This window comes from Copadichromis virginalis, linkage group LG11 (genome assembly GCF_057382275.1).
Source record: "Copadichromis virginalis isolate Kocher_CV1m ecotype Utaka linkage group LG11, C_Virginalis_male_GT1.1, whole genome shotgun sequence".
Taxonomy (NCBI): Eukaryota; Metazoa; Chordata; class Actinopteri; order Cichliformes; family Cichlidae; genus Copadichromis; species Copadichromis virginalis.
In genome coordinates, this window is record NC_140628.1 from 28314556 (window position 1) to 28336988 (window position 22433).

The 22433-nt window shown below is 39.3% G+C and overlaps 1 long non-coding RNA gene across 1 annotated transcript in view; it reads left to right on the top strand.

The window, feature by feature from the left end:
• Nucleotides 1–22242, top strand: part of LOC146698948 (uncharacterized) — a 23992-nt gene extending 1750 nt beyond the window's left edge. The window contains exons 3-4 of the long non-coding RNA XR_014922735.1: nucleotides 21474–21525; nucleotides 21775–22242. This is a non-coding gene — a long non-coding RNA (uncharacterized LOC146698948). The remainder of the gene's footprint in view (nucleotides 1–21473; nucleotides 21526–21774) is intronic.
• Nucleotides 22243–22433: the final 191 nt, after the last annotated feature.

The following is a 22433-nucleotide window of genomic DNA, read 5'->3' on the forward strand; positions in this document are numbered from 1 at the left end:
AACTCCCAATAAAATAGACGTATTGAAACATATAGCACTGTTTTTGACACTCAAGGTTATTTGCGCACAGACAGATGAGATATGTTTATTTATGAGAACTGAACTTTAGGTGTAAAATAGGATAAGATTTTCATTGGGAGTGACCAGGATGGGAGAGGATTAGAAATAAGTATATCAGACGAACATGCTCAAACTAAGCAGCTTGGAGACAAACTTAGAGAGGCAAGACTGAGATGGTTTGGACGTGTGCAGAGGAGGGATGGTGGATATATTGGATAAAGGATGTTGAAAATGGAACTGGCAGGCAGGAAGAAAAAAGTAGGATCTCAAAGGAGGTTCATAGGTGTAGCGAAGGAGGACATGCAGAGGGTCGGTGTGACAGAGGAGGAGGCTATAGGGATAGGGTGAGTTGGAGACAGATTATCTGCTGTGGCAACCCCTAAAGGTAGCAACCAAAAGAAGAAGAAGAAAAAGAAGAAGTGATGTAGTTTATTTTAAACTTCATCGGGACAGCTGTTGTCTCCTATTATGTGGTTATGTTGTCTTGTTAGAGCATGAGGTTAGTAGCTATGGTTTGAATTACGCTAACAACAAACACAACAAAGGCAACTTATTGCCAAAACATTTTGTTGGCTAAATATATTCAGGTCTTAAGGAATCATTATGAAGGAAATGTTAGACTTCCTTAGGATCATTTATGCTAACTGTTGGACTATGATCTTGTAATGAGAATTTTACAATTTTCTGATGTTTAAAAACCAGATGATTAACCAGGCAGCTGGGAAAATTCAGCAGTTAAATCCAGGATGAAAGTATGTGTTAATTTCTGCCTTAATTGTATAATTATCTGTAATTGATTACATTAGTTATAAAAAGCACAATTATCTGATTCCATGAAATCATAAATAAAAGACTGCTTGCTTTTTTTGCTGAAGATTATTTGTGTTTCAATTAAGTGACTCAAAAAAATGACTAATATCATCATAATGAAAACAACCATTTCCCTGTTGTGCAAATAAAGTGAATTATCCACGAGAAAAGAATGATGAGAAATATTCCACCAAAGTCAAACATCAGTTTGTTTTGGCAGGTTTCCCCACCACTCCTCTCTGTAAGCTGCATAGCAGCAGGGTCAGATGTCACAAGCTGCTCTACTCTCCCAGACCTCCAGTGGGCAAGAGAGGGCCAACTCCCAGCTCAAGCAGACACAGAAACAGTAGCCCACACCCCTCATGCCAAACACACATTATTTATGAATAAGAGTGGTGCCTTTCCCTGTCCTCTTGTAGTTTTGGAATTTTAAAGACAAATCGATTTAGGATGGGAACACAGATGGCTCTTAAGGCACAATGCAGTTCAAAACCACTCAGAGGAAGAGTGAGCTCTTGGGCAATTAGTGTCATTATGGCTGCTCATGTGCTTGGTGGGCTGGATAAACAGTGGCTGTGGCTTCTAGGGGTTAGGCATGTGGGTAGCATGGATAATAATGATCGGTGCTGTACTGCAGCAGAGCAGCGCATGCACAAAAACACACATAAACACACACAAAACAGCTTTAAATAGATACTGGTCAGAAAGCAAAGGTAAAGAGGAAAAAAGAATGTAAAGGAACTAGAAAAATCAAACCACTTATGATCATAAAACCAAACCAAAACCAAATGTATTCTATTTAAAACAACAATATAAAAACTAAGAAAAGCAGGCACTGTGTGCAGTTCAGATCCTGTTTACTCTTTAAAGAATCACGGGGGACTCAAATCTAGTCCAGAATACGGTGAATGCAAAGCAATAAAAAGCAAAGTTTTGAATCATTAAAATGTATTTTTTATCACAGTTGTTGACTTCTAATTTCCTGTAAGTCAGCAATTCAGGTAACCACTGATAATGTTACAAATGTATTATTTATTTTTATATATACATATATCATATTTGTGTAATATTGTATTTTCGTGTGAACTGGTGTTGTTGTCAGTTTGAGATCTGAGAGGTTAGCACATATATGTACACACACACACACACACACACACACACACACACACACACACACACACACACACACACACACACACACACACACAATCATCTACAGTTATAGTGACAACCACATGTGACAAAAAGGATGTGTGGTTGTAAACACACCGAAAGTGACCTGTAATTTCTCTGAGAAATGCAGCTCGTAGACCTTGAGGGGAAACTCACGCTGAGTTTGTTGTCATTATCTTAAACCTATTTAATACACATGTGTGCGGATGCATCTCTATGGGAGTGTAACACCTACCATTCTCTTTGCCAAAACCACAAGTTATTGAGAAAATAAATGTCAGTTAAAGGGCGTTGTCTGTGGCGTCTCTACTGGTCTCTCCTCCTGCTACTTGGAGCACATCTAATTTGATTATGAGCACCAGTGAGGAAAAGCATTGAGAGTGAGAGTTTATTGGATAACATGGGACCAACGATGACAATAGAGAGATGAGAGGGAGTGAAATGGAGAGAAAGAGAAATAGGAATTAAGTGATTTGTGAGAGAGAAAGGGAGAGAGACACTCCAACAGAGGGAACGAGAGACTCTTCCCATGGGGGGATGAGACTGGATCAGTGCCCGGTATGCCACTGCACTGTCGTCTGTGAGCTGCCTTTGTACATGTATGGAGACCAGCATATCTCATGATCCTCGGCTATTATCCCGACCCAACTCCTAGTATGGGGCCTAGTATTCTCTCCTGCCTATTGCTTCTCTTCCTGCTTACTTTCACCACCTGCCTCTCACCCTTTTTCCTTTTTTCTACTCTATCCTTCCTCTCTTCTCAATCCTTATGACCCCCTACTCCTCCTTATTACACTCTTCCTGTCCATCTCTTCACTCTCCTGGCCAATGCACAGCTAAAGCTGGGCCTCTGCCACCTGAAAACAGATGACAGTTTTGTGCTTTTTTCCCCCTGTTACTGCTACAGACCCCCCTCCAGGAGAGGTCCGTCTGCTTAAGACGAGAGGGGGAAATGAGGATTGATTAATTTAAAAAGCACACTCTCCTCTTTTTTCCTTCTCTGAGCCCCCCTTTAGCAGAACATGCCTGCCCAACAGAGAGAGATTGAGAGCAAAATCATGGAGGCTCATTCATCAAGTTCTGTATCCCATTATAAATAATGTGTGTAAAGTGCAAACAAGCCTGGGAACTAAGGATTGTGGCCTTTGACCAGCACTGCTATTATGTATGTGCAGTTAAGACTTTTTCAGCGAGGGAACGGTGACAAGATCAATGTGTCAAAGCCAACATGATCCACGGGAGATTCTTGTCTTTAATTTTTCTGTCTTAATTTGAAATGATGTTCAGTATTTCGTATTTTAAGAAAGGGCAAATGTGTATACATCATTAACAATACACCATATAAATGACCAAACAATCATGAATTGTCATTATGTAACAACAATTCAGTTGTGTAACGTTTTTCTCAAAATACAAAATAATTGATTTTACTTTAATCTCTAACTGTCAAATGGAATTTTGCTTCCTAAAATAATCAATGTGGCAGTCAAATCACCAGTAACATTAAAAAAGTCAGTCTGATAACAGATCATACTCTAGAAGGAGATACGCCCTGATGCCTTGTGACCCTGCACATTAGCACTCCTAGACCACATGTCATGTCAAGTCAGATGCTAGACTGAGCCGAACAAGCAGTCCTTTTATCACTAACTCAGTTATTCAGTTATTTCAACCTCTTCACGCACTGAAGACTGCTCGACTTGCTTACACCACTTAGCTGTGAATATCCGTCACAGTAAAGAGAGGTGCAACTCGCTGCTGATACTTCTGATGCTATCAAGTTCAAAGTTTGACACCATTTACCATTTAAACATGACTTACCTGAGATATGTCCTTGCTAATTCCTATATTAATGAAACATCTTAATATTGTTGTTTTCAGAGGAAGGCATTTTCTAACTGACCAAAGCAAATTTTAAAGTTCTTTGTGTGACCAGTTTATGTCTTTCTGAAGCTACTCATTAGTGCAGCTTTCAGATTTGATGTACAAATATTTGTATGGTGTGTAACTCATAGGGTTAACACTTGAACACCTCTTTCAACATGTTTAGATTTTTTCAGAGTATTTCATAACCGTGCAACGCTCCCAATTCCACATACATTTTAGTTTGCCAACAATAACCCAGTATCAGTCAAATGTCTCTCTCTATTCCTGTCCCATACCTCATGTGGGCATGCCAGTGCCCACAAAGAAGCTACAGTGTTATACAATGAAGTGTTCTATTTCGGTGTCCTTATCAATAGAGGATCTGTCTCTGTCAGTATCTAAGCCCCCTGCTTAGTCTGTGAGAAGTCTTCGTGAAGGAGTGCAAGGACAATGAATGACTTGATAGGAGGACATATCACTTTGGATCACATGTTTAAAAGAATGAAGGAACATGACCCAACCAGAACCAAAGTGGCTGGGTCTATGTGAATTATGACCTGTTTGATAACAAGTTTGGATTCAGCGCTGATGTGCACAGAGCAAAGGTTCATCAATTCTCACCGAGAGACTGTTTTAGATTTAATACTGTAGAAAAGACATGAGCCACATCTTGTTTCTTTATATTTTGGTTCCAAGGAATGAGACTTTCTTCTAATTTTTATAATGGTTTACAACAGTAGTTCTCTGGGCTTTCTTTCAGGATTTCTCTCTGGACATTGGCTGTTTTTTCAAAACATTCCTTTTTCAGATGAATGCTTTGTTTGTTTGTTTGTTTGTTAAGCAAGTTAACACTCACCATTTAATTTTTCAAGTATAAAAAGGCACCAAAACAAGGAATGAACCGGGGATGTGTCTACAGATACCAGAAAAATTTGAAAAGAACCAAGTTGAAAAATTGATAGTAAGATTTTGTTACTATCAGCCTATCGGAAAAAGACATTTTCAATTTCAAGAAACAACAAATGCCAAAGATGACACAGTTTGCAAACTGATTCCCATACCTATTAGCTGGACACATGGTATAGCTTACCATGGTTTTCAGTGTGACATTGGAAATATGGGGAAACAGGACAAGTGGAGGACAAAGGAAGGAATGATGGGTCCAAACAGTTATCCACAAGTAATGTTCTTAAGAAATTGGGAAAAAAATCAAGAAAGATCTGACACAAGACTAGAACATTATTACAAATATGAATTATTGGGTTCAATTTGTTAACAACATGTATGAAGGAAGTAAAAAGAGAGGTACAACAATGAATGTCTTCAACCATCTGTAAAACACGGTGGAGGCTGTGTCATGGTTTGGGGCGGCATTTCAGACAGCTGATTTGTGGATTTTGTTAAACTGAATCATGAACACAGAAAAAATACTATCAGATTTTGAGCCACAAAACAATGATATCTGGAAAGTGTTTTCAACACAAAACACTCTACCAATGCTGTAAAAACATGCCCGGTTGGAAAAGAAACATACAATGGAACACTATCAGTCATGTACTGGCCTCTCTGATGTCTGAACCTTTACATTATTGAAGCAGTGTGGGATCATCCTGACAGAGAAAAGAATAAAAGACAGCCAACATATAAAGCAGAGCTTTGAACGTCCTTCAAGAAGCCCAGAGATCCATTTCTGAAGTCTACCTAAAGAAATGACAATAAAGCTTGACTAAGAGATCTAACGCTGTGCTGAAGAGCAAAGGTGACCATACCAAATATTGACTTTCAAACTCAAAGGTATTTCTGTACTGTATTTCTATATATTTTCCATTTTCCTAGCAGCAAAAAAAAAAAAAAAATTAGGAGAGATTCAAAACTTTTGCACAGTACTGTACATGAAGAAAAATCTGAAACAAAAACCCCCAGAACTTATATTACTGACTCTCAGATCCCTCTCTTAGCACATGTGATTCTTTAAAGAGCAAACAGGATCTGAACTGCACACAGTGCCTGCTTATCTTTTGGTCAGTGTTTATCAAAACTCCTCAGTACTCATGCTAAAGTAAGGGTTAAATCTGCAAAGAAGTAATCCACTTAACATTGTTGACTCTAGGGGGTTGTGGTAGCTCAGCAGGTGCTTGTGAGTTTAATTTTGACTCATGGCTTTTGCAGGATACCTCTATCCCTCCAGTTTCCCTCCCTTATCTTCATTGTAGACCACTGAGTGCAGCAGGGCTGCAATGAAGATAATCATTAAGGAAAAATTATTTCTCTCTCACCTCTCTCTCAATCTCCTTCCATCACTCATTGAGTTTGGAATGCACCAGTGCAATCACCCCCACTGAGAATAACACTCATGTTGGGTAATTTTGTCTTACATAAGGGAGAGTATTGCACACAACAAGACATGTAAAAACAACATCAGGCAAAGCTAGAGGGAGAGAATGCAATCCTCAGCTATTTGTAATGGAGAACAGGGGAGGGGCAGCGGGGTGGAAGATGGATGTGATTTCACATTAATTGTGTGGGTTCACACAAGTGCGTGCATGCGTGTTCAAATGTGTATGTGTGCATGGGGTAGGAGGTGTTAGAGGAATTTCTGAGAGCTATGCTGACTTTACAGGCACAGCAGGATCTGAATGTGTGTGTGTTCATGTAGTGAGCAAGGAGGCACGTGTGAGTAGGTGCCTATGATGTGTGTACTAGGGAACATGTGATTTTGTGTGTGTGTGTGTGTGTGTGTGTGTGTGTGTGTGTGTGTGTGTGTGTGTGTGTGTGTGTGTGTGTGTGTGTGTGTGTGTTTTGTGGGCTGCCACACATGGCTGGGGGAAGAGGGTGGAATCTTCTTAGTGTGATGTTGAATTTGAAGACTGTAGTGCAAGAAACAGGATAGCAAGAGTTCCAGAAGTCAGCTGTAGAGTAACAATGTTTTTGTTTCTATGAAAAAACAAATACAAGCCAAACAAGTGTAAGCACTACTGTATAAATTTCTATTTAGTTCTATTGGTTTTTTTGTAGTTTTTCTCTTTATTCTCTTTATTTTCTTGTCATGCAGGCTTCACATAATATTAGCAAGGTCCCCTGGTTGGCACTATCAGCACCCTTGATCTAAACAAAACTCGTGCCAAATGGGGCATAAATTGTTTGAGGTTGAAATAAAGTTCATTTCTGAAGTTGAAGTAATTAAAATGTAACCAATTAATAGTGGGAGCCACAATCCAGTGTACTTCTCGTGCCCCTGCTGGGTGCTGGACACTAAGGTACTGTTTGATGAAGACAAAAAAAGAGTAGAGGGGGAAGGCATATTCACAGTCAGTGAGAGGGAAGGACAGCTAGAAGCCTGAAGGTGAGAGTAGAGACTTTGAATGTAGGGACTATGAATGGTAAAGGACCAGAGAGAAGGTTTAAGGATATAGTGAAGGAAGACATGCAGAGTTTGTGTGACAGCAGGGGTAGTGTGAGACTGAGGCAGACAATCTGCTATAGGGAGACGTAAACGGAGTAGCCAGAAGAAGAAGTGGTATTTATAAAAGGATCTTTTTTCATCTCTTCAAAAGTCACATGAAGTAACATTCAAGATATAATTTGAAGATCATACTGAAATTTTGTAATAGGAACAAAGAGTGTAGACGAACACTAACCAGTGGATCAATTTAGAATACCATGGATCGCTTTTATGCAGCTGAAAAGGTTTAGTTCATCCGTTGTGCAAGTTCACTGGCCTCTGGTAACTGAAGCTAATGTATGGAAGTGACATTTTACATGGCTAATCAAAAACCAGATAGTGTTTCATCATGAGGTCAGGTCAGCTAATCTTCAAGACTTGAAAGCATTAGCTGTTTCTTTCAGCCGAATAAAGAGTTTGAGTTCCATTGCCACATCGTGGTTAAAGAAAAGCTAAAAAGAGAATGGCACAGAAAAATATGAAAAAAGGTGAACTAATGACCGTTTCAAATTAAAATGAGTTATTTAAAAAGGTTGCAATAGGATATGTTTGATTAATGTTATTAGATATGGGCAAAGTCATGTTACAGGTGGGCTTATAAAAACAAATTATCTGAACTGTAGGCTGGACATGCCTGCCTGCTGAGACGCCAGATCTAATGGCAATGAGACAAGGAGCACAATGTGAGAATATAAAACTCTAACTTGAATTTTAATAGGACACTCTCACTTATCCACCCACATTAAATTAACATGATTCAGCTTGAAAACAGAGGTGATAGCCCTTTAAATGTCAGATGGGTAAGATGTGATTTTTAGAGTTAGGTTTGTAACTTTTTGGACAATGACACATTTTTATATTTCAGAGAGACAAGCAGAGTTTAGTGGATTGGACACAAAGTTGGTTGAGATGATTAAACAATGGAAGTGCCAGGCAGAAGGAAAAGAAAAAGATCACAGAGAAGTAGGGAAGGAGGACATGCAGAGGGTTGGTGTGACAGAAGGGGATCCTCGGGATAGGGTGAGATGTAGGCAAATGATCCGCTGTGGGGAATCCTTTAGTGAGCAGCCAAAAGAAGTCAGGAAGGAGTGCAGAAAGGTGAAGATGTCCATGTAGGTACAGTCAGAAAACACAAGTAGATCTAAGTCACTAGTGTTTACTGACGATATTATGACTGCAGATATGAGTAAGAGGAAGAACTCTGAAGTGTATGGGACTGAAAAGCAAATGTTGAAAAAAAGTTCAGAGAAGGTTAATAATGACCCAAAGAATACTGCTAAAGCAACCCACTACTTTCTTAAACCAAAGAAATAGGATATTCTTCAGTAGCCAAGTCTGCCACTTGATCTCAGCCCAGTAGAGCATGCTTTAGAGTTATTCTGGACAAAACTCACTTCAGAAACACTCACAAACAGGCAGCAGCTGAAGGTGGCTTCAGTAAAGGCCTGGTAGAGCATCTCAAGGAAAAACGGTATTTTCTAACATCTATGGATATTCACTGAAAACAATCTTCATATTTAAAATTAAGATAGTTTGTTCAATTATTTTGGGCTGTAGCTTGTTTATTTACTAGACTCAGATATTTCTGTGGTCAACTTAGGGTCATCAAGCAGGATCACAGAAAAACAAACATCTGTGTCCAGGATGACCTAGATTCTTCTTGACCCAGTAAACAAACTGTTGACACACTTTCACATTTGGATACCTCTGACTCTGGTCTGACAGATATTTTATTTTTCTGCCAACCAAAAAAATGGCTTTTATTGATTCTAAATAGCTCTGTTTAACCCAACTACAGTACACATTCAGTCATCCCTGCAAGTCAACCCAGTGAAATTAGCCTGTTTCTGCTAACGCTTGGTGCTCTTCTGCATCTAAGGCTGAGTTTACTTTTTCAACTTCTGATTCTCAAAAATACCCCTTTCAGCTTAACCTCCTTGATTTCAAAGAGCAGTTTCATTTGGGATCACATTTATCTATCTGGGAATTGAGTAATATTTCAAGCCAAGCATAACCTGTCAGCTCCCCCTTTAAATCTAACTGGCTGTCTCATGAGATGATTGCGACAAAGTTTCAGTCCTGCTCCCTGAGAAATTATGAAAGCCAATTACAATTGATCATGTCACTTTGCAGCTCCTCTCTCGTGCTCTCACTCTCCCGCTTTTTCTTTTTTATCCATCTATCACTCAATTGGCCTTTCTCACCCAGTGTTTCATTCTCTCTACAAACCAGAGATAGATCAAAATGTCCAGCCCAGCATGTATAATCCACAACACTGACCTGAATTCCCCTTTTTTTCCCTTTGCTTTCTCTGCTCCACTGTTCCCCTGTCACTGCCGCCCCACCCCTTAATCCCCCCACCCCCCAGCTCTCTCTCCCTCTCTTCTCGCTCTCTTCAGCTGTCCTTCTCCTCAAAGTGAACTCAGCACATAAGGTGGTTTTGTTACTTTTTCCCCGACTGCTTTGTATGTAATCACCATATTCACAGCTCGTCACCTGTTTATCAGGATCTCACTTTGTGAAAACACTTGTACGCAGGATGGGTGTTTCCAAGGTTACCGCAGAGGCACTAAATAACTGTGACAGCTGTAGCTGGGGACTCTAGTCAAGCGAAACGATATTGCCATAGATACATAGTACTAGTAAACAAAGACATTTAATCCCCATACTCTTAAAAACAAACAGAGTCATGATTTCAAACAGGCATAAACACTATGCTGATTTCATAAAACAGTAGAAGCTTATGTCATGTGTGAGCAGTGTAACAGGAGGTTGGATATTAGATAGCCAAAATAAACGGCACTGAGGCAGGGTTTTTGAAATGCCAGCCAGTAGTAGTCTATGCCATCTCTTTAGGAAGAGACCCAAAACATAGTCACAGCTAACAGTGGTACAAATCTGTGATTATTTTACATCCACTTTACTGAGAGGTTAGAGGCAGTGGAGAATGCCTGGATTGTAATCTCCACAGTAGTGTGTCTGTGGCCATCTGTGCCGCAGTGTTAGTGTGCGCGTCTAGAGGTCCGTGTGACGTCTGTTCTGTGCCCATGCGGTTGGTACTGCATTCATCTTTCAGTCACCCAAAAGCAGATGTCACTGGGACGATGGGGAGCGGCAGATTGCCGTGGCGACCGACCGATGGCAGGTTGAAGGTGTCTCCGCCCTGCGGTGCCCAGCAGATGGAAGCTGAGGTCATTATCTGCTGTTCTGTTCATCTCCTTACCCCCCATACTCCCGTGCCCCCCCCCCCCCCCCCCCCTCTCTTACTGCGTCAGCGTACTGCAAAGATGCATCGGATCAGATACTGTTTGATAGGTATTAAATGTAAACATATTATCAAGTGCTTTACAGCTCTAAAACACATTCTGCAACTTAAGCTGTTTGGACTGCTGATAATTCAAGCTCATTATCACAGTCTTCTCTAAGGACTGTGAAAAACATTTCTTTATACACACAGTCCTGACCTCACAACTGTGATGACGCTGAGGGAAAATATTAATTGCAGATCCACTGCAATAGGAATAAGTATTCTTTGCTCCAATTGCCAAGCTACCATATTTCTTCATTAACAGAAAACTAAAGAAAAAAACTATGCTACGTGGCCATTCAGAACAAATAATCCAAGTCAACAGCCACAGGCGGAAAGTAGGGCAGCCTGGAAAGAAGCACTGCCACAGCAGGCAGGAATTCCTAGTTTATTATACTGCTAGATTCCTTCTATAATAAGCTGTGCAAGCATAGAGGACAAGGATAAATCCACGTTTACATGCATCGTGTCATGTCCTTTTTGTGTGTCGTGCATCAGGCAGCTGTCAATAACAGAAGGGTTTCCCTGACCACAGCAGCACAGAATGGCCCAAGCTAGGAGTGTCAGCAATTATGCCTCGAACTGCCCCAGGCTACAGTATATTGAGCAAATTTCACTTCCTGTATGTCTGCTGCTTTTGCCACTCAGCAGCTCTGTGCTGTTGGTTTTCTCTCTTTCTAATACGAGACAGACGTGCTCCAGATGTGTGATGTGCATTATTCAGGCCACGGTGTATTTTGTTTGTGTAAATGCAATATGTTTGAAGCTCTGGCGCATGTTCAAAAGTACCAAGTTGTTTTTATTTGCTCTTTCGGTTAAAGCAGTGTTGCAAATCTATTTAAACGCATGCACAGCTTCTTCTGCAAGTGAGTGAGTTGGAAGTGTTGGGCACTTTGCAGCCTGTGCACATGCACACATGTGGCACACAGACGTAATAACCACCTAACTGGGGCGTTGCTGTTCGGCTGTCAGCTTCATTTTATAGAGTTGCTGAAATGATTAAAGTTTAGGCTTCTGTTAGATGGTTTTCATGCACTTTTTTATTGTACAGTGTCATGAAAAAGTCCTTGCCGCTTTCCAGATTTCTTTTTGTTTTTTCAGATTTCTCACGCTTCAGTGGTTCAGATCATCAAATATATCCTAATACTAGATAACCCAATTAACCGGATATAACACAACTAAATACAAAATTTGTTTTCAAATGATGATTCCGTTTATTGAGGGAGAAAAAGTAATTGCCCCTCATACTTACTCATGAGTTAACAGAGATTAACAACATTTCATTAGCCACACCTAGGCAACATTAATGCCAGAGCTGTTGAATCACTTAAATAGAACCTGTCTGACAAAGTGAAGTAGGCTAAAAGATCTCAAAAAGCAACACATAATGCCACAATGTAAAGAAACTCAAAAACACATTCATCAAAATCACTGACATCAATCAGTCTGGAAAGGGGTACAAGCCATTTCTAAGGCTTTGGGCAATACATGAGCCACAATGAGAGCGAATATTCACAAATGGAGAACACTTAGGACAGTGTTGAACCTTCCCAGGAGTGGACCGCCTACTCAAATTACTTCATCAGTGCACTGACGACTCAAGCCTCAGTTAAGGTCAGAGTTTATAATTCAACAATAAGAAAGAACTACCAAAACAAAATACCAACAAGAAGAGAATTTCAAGGTGAAAACCACTGCTGACCAAAATGTGTGATGGTCAGGATCTGGACGACTTGCCATAATTGACAGGAACATGAATTCTGCTCCTTACCTGTTGGTCTGACCATCAGTTTGTGCCCTGAAGCAAACTGGGTTATGCAGGAATGATCTGAACCACACCAGCAAGTCCACCTGTGAATGGCTCAAAAAGCGAACAAATAAGAAAAAAAGAATGTTGTGGAGTAGCCTAGTCAAAGTCAGGACAAATCGCAGTGAGATTCGCTTGCATGATTTTAAATAAGCTGTCCGTGCTGGAATACTCTACCGTGTGGCTAAATTAAAACAATTTTGCAAAGAAGAGTGGTCCAAATCTCCTCCACAGCGTTGTGAAAGACTCACTGCCAGTTATCGCAAATGGTTGATTGCAGTTCTTGCTGCCAAGGGTGACACAACCAGTTATTAGATTTAAGCAGAAATTGTTTTTTCACATAAGGAAAGATTTGGTTTGGGTTGCTTTTTTCTCTTAATAAGTGAAATCAGCATTTAAAAACTATATTTTGTATTTGCTCAGGTTATCTTTGTCTAATGTTAAAATTTATTTGGAGGATCTGAAACATTTAACTCTGACAAATATCCAAAAAGTATATTTTCTCTTTATTTTTTATTTAAATTCATTGTTTACAAACTAATTAAATATATGGTGATTTGTTAATTTTAGCTTTTTGGAAGCTTACTAATATCCATCCATCCATCCATCCATCTTCATCCGCTTTATCCGGGGCCAGGTCGCGGGGGCAGCAGCCTAAGCAAAGAGGCCCAGACCTCCCTCTCCCCAGCCACCTCCTCCAGCTTATCCTTACTAATATTTTTTACTTCTTTGGTTTACATTTGTTGTAATTTTGATGTTAAGAAGGACATTTATTGATTTTTATATCCACCCATTTTTAGCCTCTCAGTTTACAAAATACGACAATACCAAACAATTTCAGTCCTATGGTCATAAAAATATTACTTGGTCCTCTTGCATATAAAGCAATAATAATAATAATAATAATAATAATAATAATAATAATAATAATAGTAATTAAAATGCAAGTAAAATATATAAAATCAAAGTTTTTTTATTCAAATAATTCAAAATATGCTTGGTATAAACTGAATGCATACAAATCAAGTACATTTTATTTGACTAGACTCCATTAAAATGAACGTTTCACCTTGCACTTATCTAACGAAATCTGGTGGAAACTGTAATTGCTTAAAGTCAGCACTTTGAGAATAAATATTTTTTGATTGTACACTTTGTTTCTCAGAAAAAGCTGAAGCGTTTGGATCTTGTGTAATATTTAGCGTGATTGCTGCAGGGCATTTCTTCACCTTTCTTCTAGGAAATTGATGGGTGGAGCTAAACTGGTTAGGGATGGACCACACCTGAGCAGGTTAAGCACAAAAGACTATAAAGTGGATAGATCCAATGACATGCAATAAAATGCTGCCAACAGTGAACTGTCCACATATGTGTTACATACAAACTCCAGAACCTCAGCTTAAATCAAGTTCTCTATTGTTGTTGTGGTTGTTGTGCATACTTTTAGCTAAATATAAAAACCAACAGCAATCTCATGTTGCAAACTGGCTTTAATGTGACTGGAAAGGTTTCTTTTCTCCATTACTACTACTTGTCAGTCTTCTCAGGGGATAAACAAAGTGTCATAGTCAGGTTTATTCATTGCACCAACTATATTGTCCCACTGGGTTTTTACAGAGTTTACATGTTGCATGCTCACACAGTGTATCCCTGTATCAGGGGTGAATAACTCTCTTAAGGGTGTTTGGTGTCCAGATCATTACCATAATTCCTGACTCTGAGGCACGCTTCAGTCTGTGGTAAGAACACAGACTGAAGATAGAACATCTCCCCCTCTACCCCTCCAGTGGCACATCTCAGGGAACCATTTTTGGCCCCTGTAGCATTTTAGTGAGTAATCATGGGGCTTTGGAGCTCTCAGTCCTCCATTTACATGTCAAAACCTCCCCAGGCCCTGGATGTAAAGGACCCAATTTAGAATGACAAAGCTCTGCCAGAGACAGCTGATCCACAAAGGAAGCCTGGTTAAGTTCTTCCTCCCAGTCACCAGCTGCTCCACTGACCCATAGTACCTCTATTCAGCAAAGAGACAGGGGAATGCTGCCACGCGCACTCACATTTAGCTATTGAATAAAAGAGAATGGTGCTTTATTGTTATAAATCACCAAGTTTGCCAAAATTGATCCAGTGTCTGTTCGGAATACTGTGATCCTATCATTCATGTCAACATAACTCTTTCTTTTGTTTTACAGCTTCATTCAAAATCCTCCCCACTATAAAACATCACAACCAGAGATTGTTAAAATCTGCCTCGCCTTTTTGTATTTTTTTAATTCAGACCTCAAACCATAATTTCATTGCAAAAAGAGGTCAGACAAATAAGCTGCATCTGAGGTGACATAACTGATTACTGGTGATTTCAGCACATACTGTCTTTTTCTGTTGACCACTGTTGACCACAATTTTAAGTGATTTTCCTACATGTAAATTTTCCATGTTATTTTGTTACAAAAGTACAATGGAAAATATACGATTTAATAGAATGGAATGGCCAATATACATTCAGTTTATACTAAACACTTAGAAAAAGATTAATTATTTGAATAAATAAACCTTTCTTTTATATATTTCATTTCATATTTCAGCTGTTATTTACTCAAAATGATTGCTTCATGATTCTTGAGGTTTTGAGTGTGTACTATAAATTGCCATACGGGTTGTCTTTAATAATAGGAAAAGCTGTAAAACTTTTAAAAGTACAATTAAGTCTAACATTTATGCCCTCCGTCACATTTTCCGAAGTTGTCCAGTGGGCCAGATTCTGGCCCCAGGGCATTATCTTTGACACCCCTGGTTGAGAACAACAAGTGAACAGAACTGTGTGACTTGTTTATTTATTTATTTTTAACACAGTGTGCATGGCATGTGTCAGAAAGAGCTCTGCTCTATTTGTGTTTATATCTGACACAAAGTCATCTACAGATCTGTCACCTCCCTCCCGTAACTGTGCACTGGAACGGCAGGATACTCGTAGGTCACACCCAGAGTGCTTTTCTTGGAACTGTGTCATCAACCAAATGGAAACACATTGCTCCTTTCACCCATACTCCCACTTTTACCCTCATGCACCTGACCTCCAAGGGTAAAAAAAAGAAAAAGAAAAAAGAAAAAGTAAAACACAGGGCAGGACTGAGTTGGTAAGAGAGTAATAACAGGAAGAGACAACTGCAGGATCAGGCCCAGATGGTAAGGTATGGCCAGCTCCTGTTGATCCGAGGAAGGGATTACATAAGTAGATTTAAACCAGTGAAAAGGGGGACATGTTTCATTAGCGTCACTTGTGCCAGATCTATATTTGGAGCATGAGCCCACAGAAACAGGCATGCAGGGACAAAAATAGCCTTTAATAGCCCAGTTTGGGAGCTTTATTCCATTCCCCTCTCCTGCAACAAGGATGGTGACAGAAGGAGAACACTGTGTAAGAAGTGGCTTGCTTCACCCACTCATGGTTCTCCCTCAGGCAGAGTAGGAAGGAGGCAAGTGTGGGAAAAAAGAGAGAGGTGGAGGAGTGGGGGGGGGTGGAAGTGGACAAGGTGTGCTCAATTACCTCGGTACGTTGTGCTTTGTTTGAAAAGCCATTTACGAAATACTACAAAAAAGCTGATTACCTCCATATAGTCACATGAATTACCTTTCCACTAAATGCTAATGGATGATACTGAAACAAATGAAGACTTTTTTCTATTTAAATTTCCTCCTTTATCAAAGCTACGCCCAGCTCTGTTTATACCTAAGGAACAACAAAAACAACTAACTTCTTCAGTCTAATATTATTTTACAGAGTCCTGTACAATACAGGTTCTTTACTATTATATTCCAAAAATAAAGTTTCTTGCTACATGTTAGTGCATGTCCAGACTTAAATACAACAAAAGGTTTTGTCATACCTGAGAGTCTGTAAGTACTGTTGGAAAGAAGGATAGACAGTCAGTGTAGCTACAGATGTGAGGAGAGCAGCGAGGGAGTTGCTAGAAACCCTATCTCCTCATATTGGGTGCCTGTTGCCCCCAGAGAGTAACCAAGAAACAAGAAGCCCAGCTGTCCTTAACAATAGACCTACCCCTCACCACCCACATCTCAAAAGGCCTCATTCAGTCCCTGGGCTCTCCAGACGCTGTTTCCAGGTACACTAGCCACAACATGCTTGCTTTCAAAGCAGATGTCTGTCTCCGTCTGCGGTACTTTTGTGTGTTTATGGCATATGTGCAGGACTTCATGTTGTAGCCATCTGTATAGGTTTTTTTGTTTGTTTTTTTAAATTTACAGAGTCAAATCAGAAATATTCAAAAGTGAACGTGATGTGTCAGCAAGTATTTTTCCTACAGGTGGTGAGTTCTTCACACCCAAAAGATTTTCTCTGGTTGAAAATCACTTGAGCTGGCTTTTAGATGGATCCCCTTGACTATTAGACGCTTCCCAGGGACTTGGGCTTCATATTAGCTTCAGGCAGACTACCTAAAGAAATAAATGCATTTGTTTTTGTATTCACTCTTACTTAACCTGCCTCACCTACCACATCTGCACCACCCAAAATTTCCACAATGTGTTTATCTTAAGACTCCATGGAATCCCAGAATCATATTCCAAATAAAATATATGTCCACTCGGTTGTAAAACCCTACGTTTATTTCCCAGTGGTGTGTTGGCCATGTCTCCTGATACATTTATAGAGAGCTGCTGAGGGTTCATGCCTTTGTCATTGCACTGGCAAATAATTCTAAGGGCAATTGGTGTAATTGCGAGGTGTGGCCAGACACATGTGATATCACTGCTTTGCTGGACTGAACAACCAGCCATTTTTTGTTTACTTGCCAAGATGCTCAATGGACTGAGCAGCTGATCAGGCTAGTCACTAAAATGTAGTGCAAAAAGTCAGAGCCAGGTGAATTTTTTGTTACAATGATTCAGAGATGTTTTCTTTTTTTTAAAAATGTGGTTGATGATTGAATCTTGAAAGTAAGCATTGTTTTTAGACATGGAATAAGTTAAGATTCACAAAAGATGAATCTTAACTCCACATGGCCTTATGCTGCCTGCTAGCTCCTTTCTCAGCTAGAAGGGAGTTTAGCTCTGTGTTACTGGTGTTGCGCTACGTTTCAGTCATTGCTGGGAAAAATTGTCATTGTACGTCAAAAGTGTCAAAAGGGCTGACATAGTTTGCAGTTAAATCTGCCACTTAATAATGAATGGCTGTGATTGGGTCGCAGCTTTCAAACCATCACTCCTTAGACTGCTGTGATTGATAGGTGTGCTGACTGCATTCATTCTGATTTGGATTGTTAAACATTAACAAAAATGTTACTAGCACCAATCGAGAAAGATTGCTGTTGGAATGAGATTAGCACGTCATTTTGTGTATTTAAAAAAGGAAATAGGTGCTATGTGAGGTATGATAAATAAACCAGCAACAGCTTTGTATTTATTCTCCTCTCAAGCATTTTTAATACACAGGAAGTACTGAAGCGTGTTTGAGGCCATTTAAGCAAAATCATCTGCATTATCTCCAGTACAGACTTCAGGCTTTTTCTCAAATGGGGGAAGGGAACAGTTACTAAATCCACTTATTCAGAGCCCTGCTCCACCCATCCCAATCCAGAAAAACTTAATGTTTTCTATCAAGTCACACTTGTGTCTGTTTTGTAGGTGCAATCATCGCCTGCTTTAAACCAAATTACATCTTACACAGGCGTGTCTAAAAGTTAATTCAGTGACAAGTACGTGTGACAAATTACCTGACACTGTTTATATTGGGAGGATGTCAACTCCACTTCATGGTGTGAAAAATGCTAATAATTCTGCAAATTCTTCACGATCGCATCTGCTCTCTATATTCAAGAAGAGTGTCTCTCACGATCACCCCTTCAGCTGTCACTTTATATTGAGTCCCAGCTCTTCACTGCTGACGTGAATGATGTGTTACTGAGAAGTGTGCTCACGAGTGCGTGGCGTTTGCGGAAATGCATTTGGGAGACATGCGTGAGTCTAAAAGAGGACAACGCTGTGTGTGTGATGGTGTTTTGCGTAGGTGACAGTCTCATGGGTATTCCCAGAGAGCAAAGTCTCTATTCCATGCAGCACAAACACAAACAGCTCTTTAGAGAGGAGAGCACCAGTCAGTCAGTCCCAGGGCTTAAAAGAGAAGGCTTCCCCTCCCCCATCACTAAGATGAGCCTTACACACACACACATGGACAACACGTACACTTAAAGGCGTACAGGAGAAGGCTTTCTCACAGACATGCACAAGGCAGGCGTATTTCTTCTTCACACACTTTGCTGTCCTCAGTGCCCTCCCTGTGTTTATTTATGATGACCCCAGCACTGATACCATCTCATTCTCTCTCAATTACATCAGCCAACTCCCTATCCTCCTTAGCAGAAACTGTTTTCTTCTTTCCCTACGTTTCTGTTTTTCCCTGTCTCCTTCAGCTGGTTTTTAAGGTACCTTTTCTTTAGAAAATCATTAAATAAATAAACAAACAAGAGTGAAAATGTTGTTTCTAGCCAATTGATATTTTACAACCCAACAGCATTTGTTAATTTATGCCAAATACACAAGAGGCACAAAAACATGTTCCATGGGGAATGAGTGGCTGTTGCATTGAGTTGCATCACTACTCCTGGTAAAATAAATAAATAAATAAATAAATAAATAAGCCATACTGGTCACACATTAAGCATAGCATGATGTAATTTGACACATCAGACAAATGCAACAGTGCTTGTAAGATTAAATTTATCACTTGTACTCTTTTGTTCATGGTTATGTGCAGCTCCTATAATTACCCCTTTCCTCTTTCCCAGTTTCACAAATGATTTCTAAAGGCAGGGAAAATCCCAATTATTCCTTACCTGCTCAGGTATATCATTCTCTGTGGCAGGAGAGCCATAACATAGGCGATTAGGATCCTACTGTAGCATAGAACACTTTTACAGAATTGATTTTTCTTTCCCCATAGCAGCAAATATTTTTTTTTTCATCCTAACATTGCCCTTTTAAGTCAGATTTACAAGTCACAGGTGTCTCTGTGTTTCAAACAATATCAAACCTTGCAAAGTGTTCTATTATCAACCCTTCTGTGTAGTGTTTCATCACAATTCCAGGGTGAAATATCAGAGAAATAAAGCTTGATGATCCAGATTGTTACATCCCTGCAGCCTTTTATCATAATTCTCTTGATATTTTCCTTGCTCTCTGGTCAAGTCCCTGTATTGTGCACCACTGCACAGCACCATACTTAATCAACTGCCTTTTGAAACTAACCTCTGAAGCATCATCTGTAAATGCATCATACTAAAATTAACTGTGATGATTAAAGCTGCTGTGGGTTGTGCTCAAAAGTGCTTTACTGATTTGCAGTGTTTCTGATGCATAAATGATTAGTCCACTGCTTGCTGAGTGGGGTATTTTGGCAAATTGGCTCAGACTGCACATAATAACTAAGCTGGAGTTACTATGTACAAAGAAAGTGTGCATGTTTTTTGTGTGTGTGTGTGTGTGTGTGTGTGTGTGTGTGTGTGTGTGTGTGTGTGTGTGTGGGGGGGGGGGGGTTGGCCTTTTTCCTCTGAGTTTTTTTTTTTCTATTTCCTGAATTTGTTGCAATCTGTGTTTATCTGTTACAAATTATGAACACAAGCACAGCAGAGAAAAATTGAAAGTATGCTATCGAACTTCTGTAGTGTAGTGACCATCCACTTCCTGCGACACACAATAACAGGAAGTGGTTAACAAGGTCCCAGACAGCCATCCCCATTACTGAAAACGCACACAGTTCCTTCCACAACAGCATATCGTTTTCAGCCTCGGTGTCACAGAGCAAAGGGCCACAAATACAGGATTTTTTTTTTTACTCAAAAAAAAAAGAAAAAAAAAGCAGGATACAAACTGTGAACAGCAGGAAAAGGTGAGGTCTCAGTTTGAGCGTTTCGCATGTGACCGAGCTCTGTACAAACACATGTAAGGGTGTGTCTGTATGATTTAGTTCACTAGAGGGTGGTTTGCTTAAAACACATTTTCTTATTAAGCCTAAAAAGAAAGTAAACCTGAGGCAGATGGGATTGGCAATAAGGTTTAGGGAAGGGCAGGCATCTTTAAAAATACTTAATAAGTGACTAAATAAACTGCCTGTCTATCCCTGTGAATCGTGGCTAGATTTAAACAATTAGATGAATGAACCAGTATCAGTAGAGCCAGCTGGGAAATCAAACCTTTGCTGAATTTATTATCATTTTGGCAGAAGAGCAAAAGACATCTTATCCATTAAAAACATAAAAACTCAGTGCCATGCTTTTCTTTCTTTAAATGAAAAATACTCACCAGTTCAGACAATAATTGTTAATAATCTTACTATAGTGATTGTAACATATGTATGCATACATGCCTATATGTAACATATGTATGCATACATGTCTATATGTAACATATGTATGCATACATGTCTATATGTAACATATGTATGCATACATGCCTATATGTAACATATGTATGCATACATGCCTATATGTAACATATGTATGCATACATGCCTATATGTAACATATGTATGCATACATGCCTATATGTAACATATGTATGCATACATGCCTATATGTAACATATGTATGCATACATGCCTATATGTAACATATGTATGCATACATGTCTATATGTGCCCTATCTCCTCCTTGATGGCTTGGGCCAATCTCTACAAAACCTTGAATGAACATCATCACACATACAGTGATTATTAACATCTTTATCATAAAAAAATCTTGTAAATAAATTTTTTTTGGATACTTTTTTTTATATTATATCATCTTGTCCCATTTGAATGCAATGTAATGTTCTTTTCTTGTTTTGGTTACATGTGTCACACTCAGTGTATGTTAACCATACATAACTTGATGGTCACTAAAATTTTAATCCCTAATGGAATTTCGTTCAAGTCACCACTAAATATGAAATGAATAATTTGAAATGGTGCATCAAGCCTGGTTTTTGCTAGTATTTCTTTGCCTCTGCCTTTTTAGGAGCTGCCAATCATAGATCAGCTGCCACTACCAAAAGGGAAAGTGTGACAAAGTGGGTGAGAACACCATTTGTCCATATTCTTAGTTAACATTCTTGTTTTGATTCAGCCATATCTCATATGTATTCTGTAGCAGGCAAACATGTACTATCCCGGGTTTGTTTATGTTTTGCACTTTCACAGACTATGTAATGTAACATCTTGATTTAAATCAATTCTGAAAAGTTTGTTAAGTTAACATGTTATTCATTTCAACTGTTAAGTTGTCTAGTTTGAACTCACATTACCTACCTGTGTTCCAGGATCAAAAGGAGGAAATAGAGCTTCACTTCCTGTATTTATAGTTTCCTGGTTAGTCTGAGGTCACCAGGTGAAGAAGGGGGAGAATCCTTGTAATTTAATAAAGTTGATTTTAGAGTGTGTTTGTAGAGAAATGGATTTAGTGTTGTGATATGTATTGACTACACCTTAGAGTTTTTATTGCTAGGAAAGAGTAGCAGTATAGGATTGAGTAAGGAAATGTTTGTCTTACCTACGGAATGGAAAAGTCCAGTGCTGAGCTTGTTTGGTTAAGTGGACTATTTAAGTAGATGAACGCAGGTGTTTGAGGAGAAAGGACCAGGTCAGTGTAGCTGTGACCTTAATTTCTGTTGATTTAAGTTCAGTTATTTTTATTTCTACTGAGTGAACTATGGAGTTGAGTTTCTTATTTATTTTTGTAAATATTATTTGGTCATAAAAATGGTGAATAAATCACTCGCTACACTGGACAGCATCAGTCTTCTGCCATTCTTTAGCCGCTTAGGTCAAATTCTATCGCAGACAGGCATTTGGACTAGGTACAGTGTGAGCTGGGAGGCAGGTAAAGGTGGGGAAATCTTTGTTTTAACACCTAGAATCCTAAATTGGGTTTCAGTTGTCCTCACACCTAAAATATGCCCATAGCTGTCAGAATAATAGG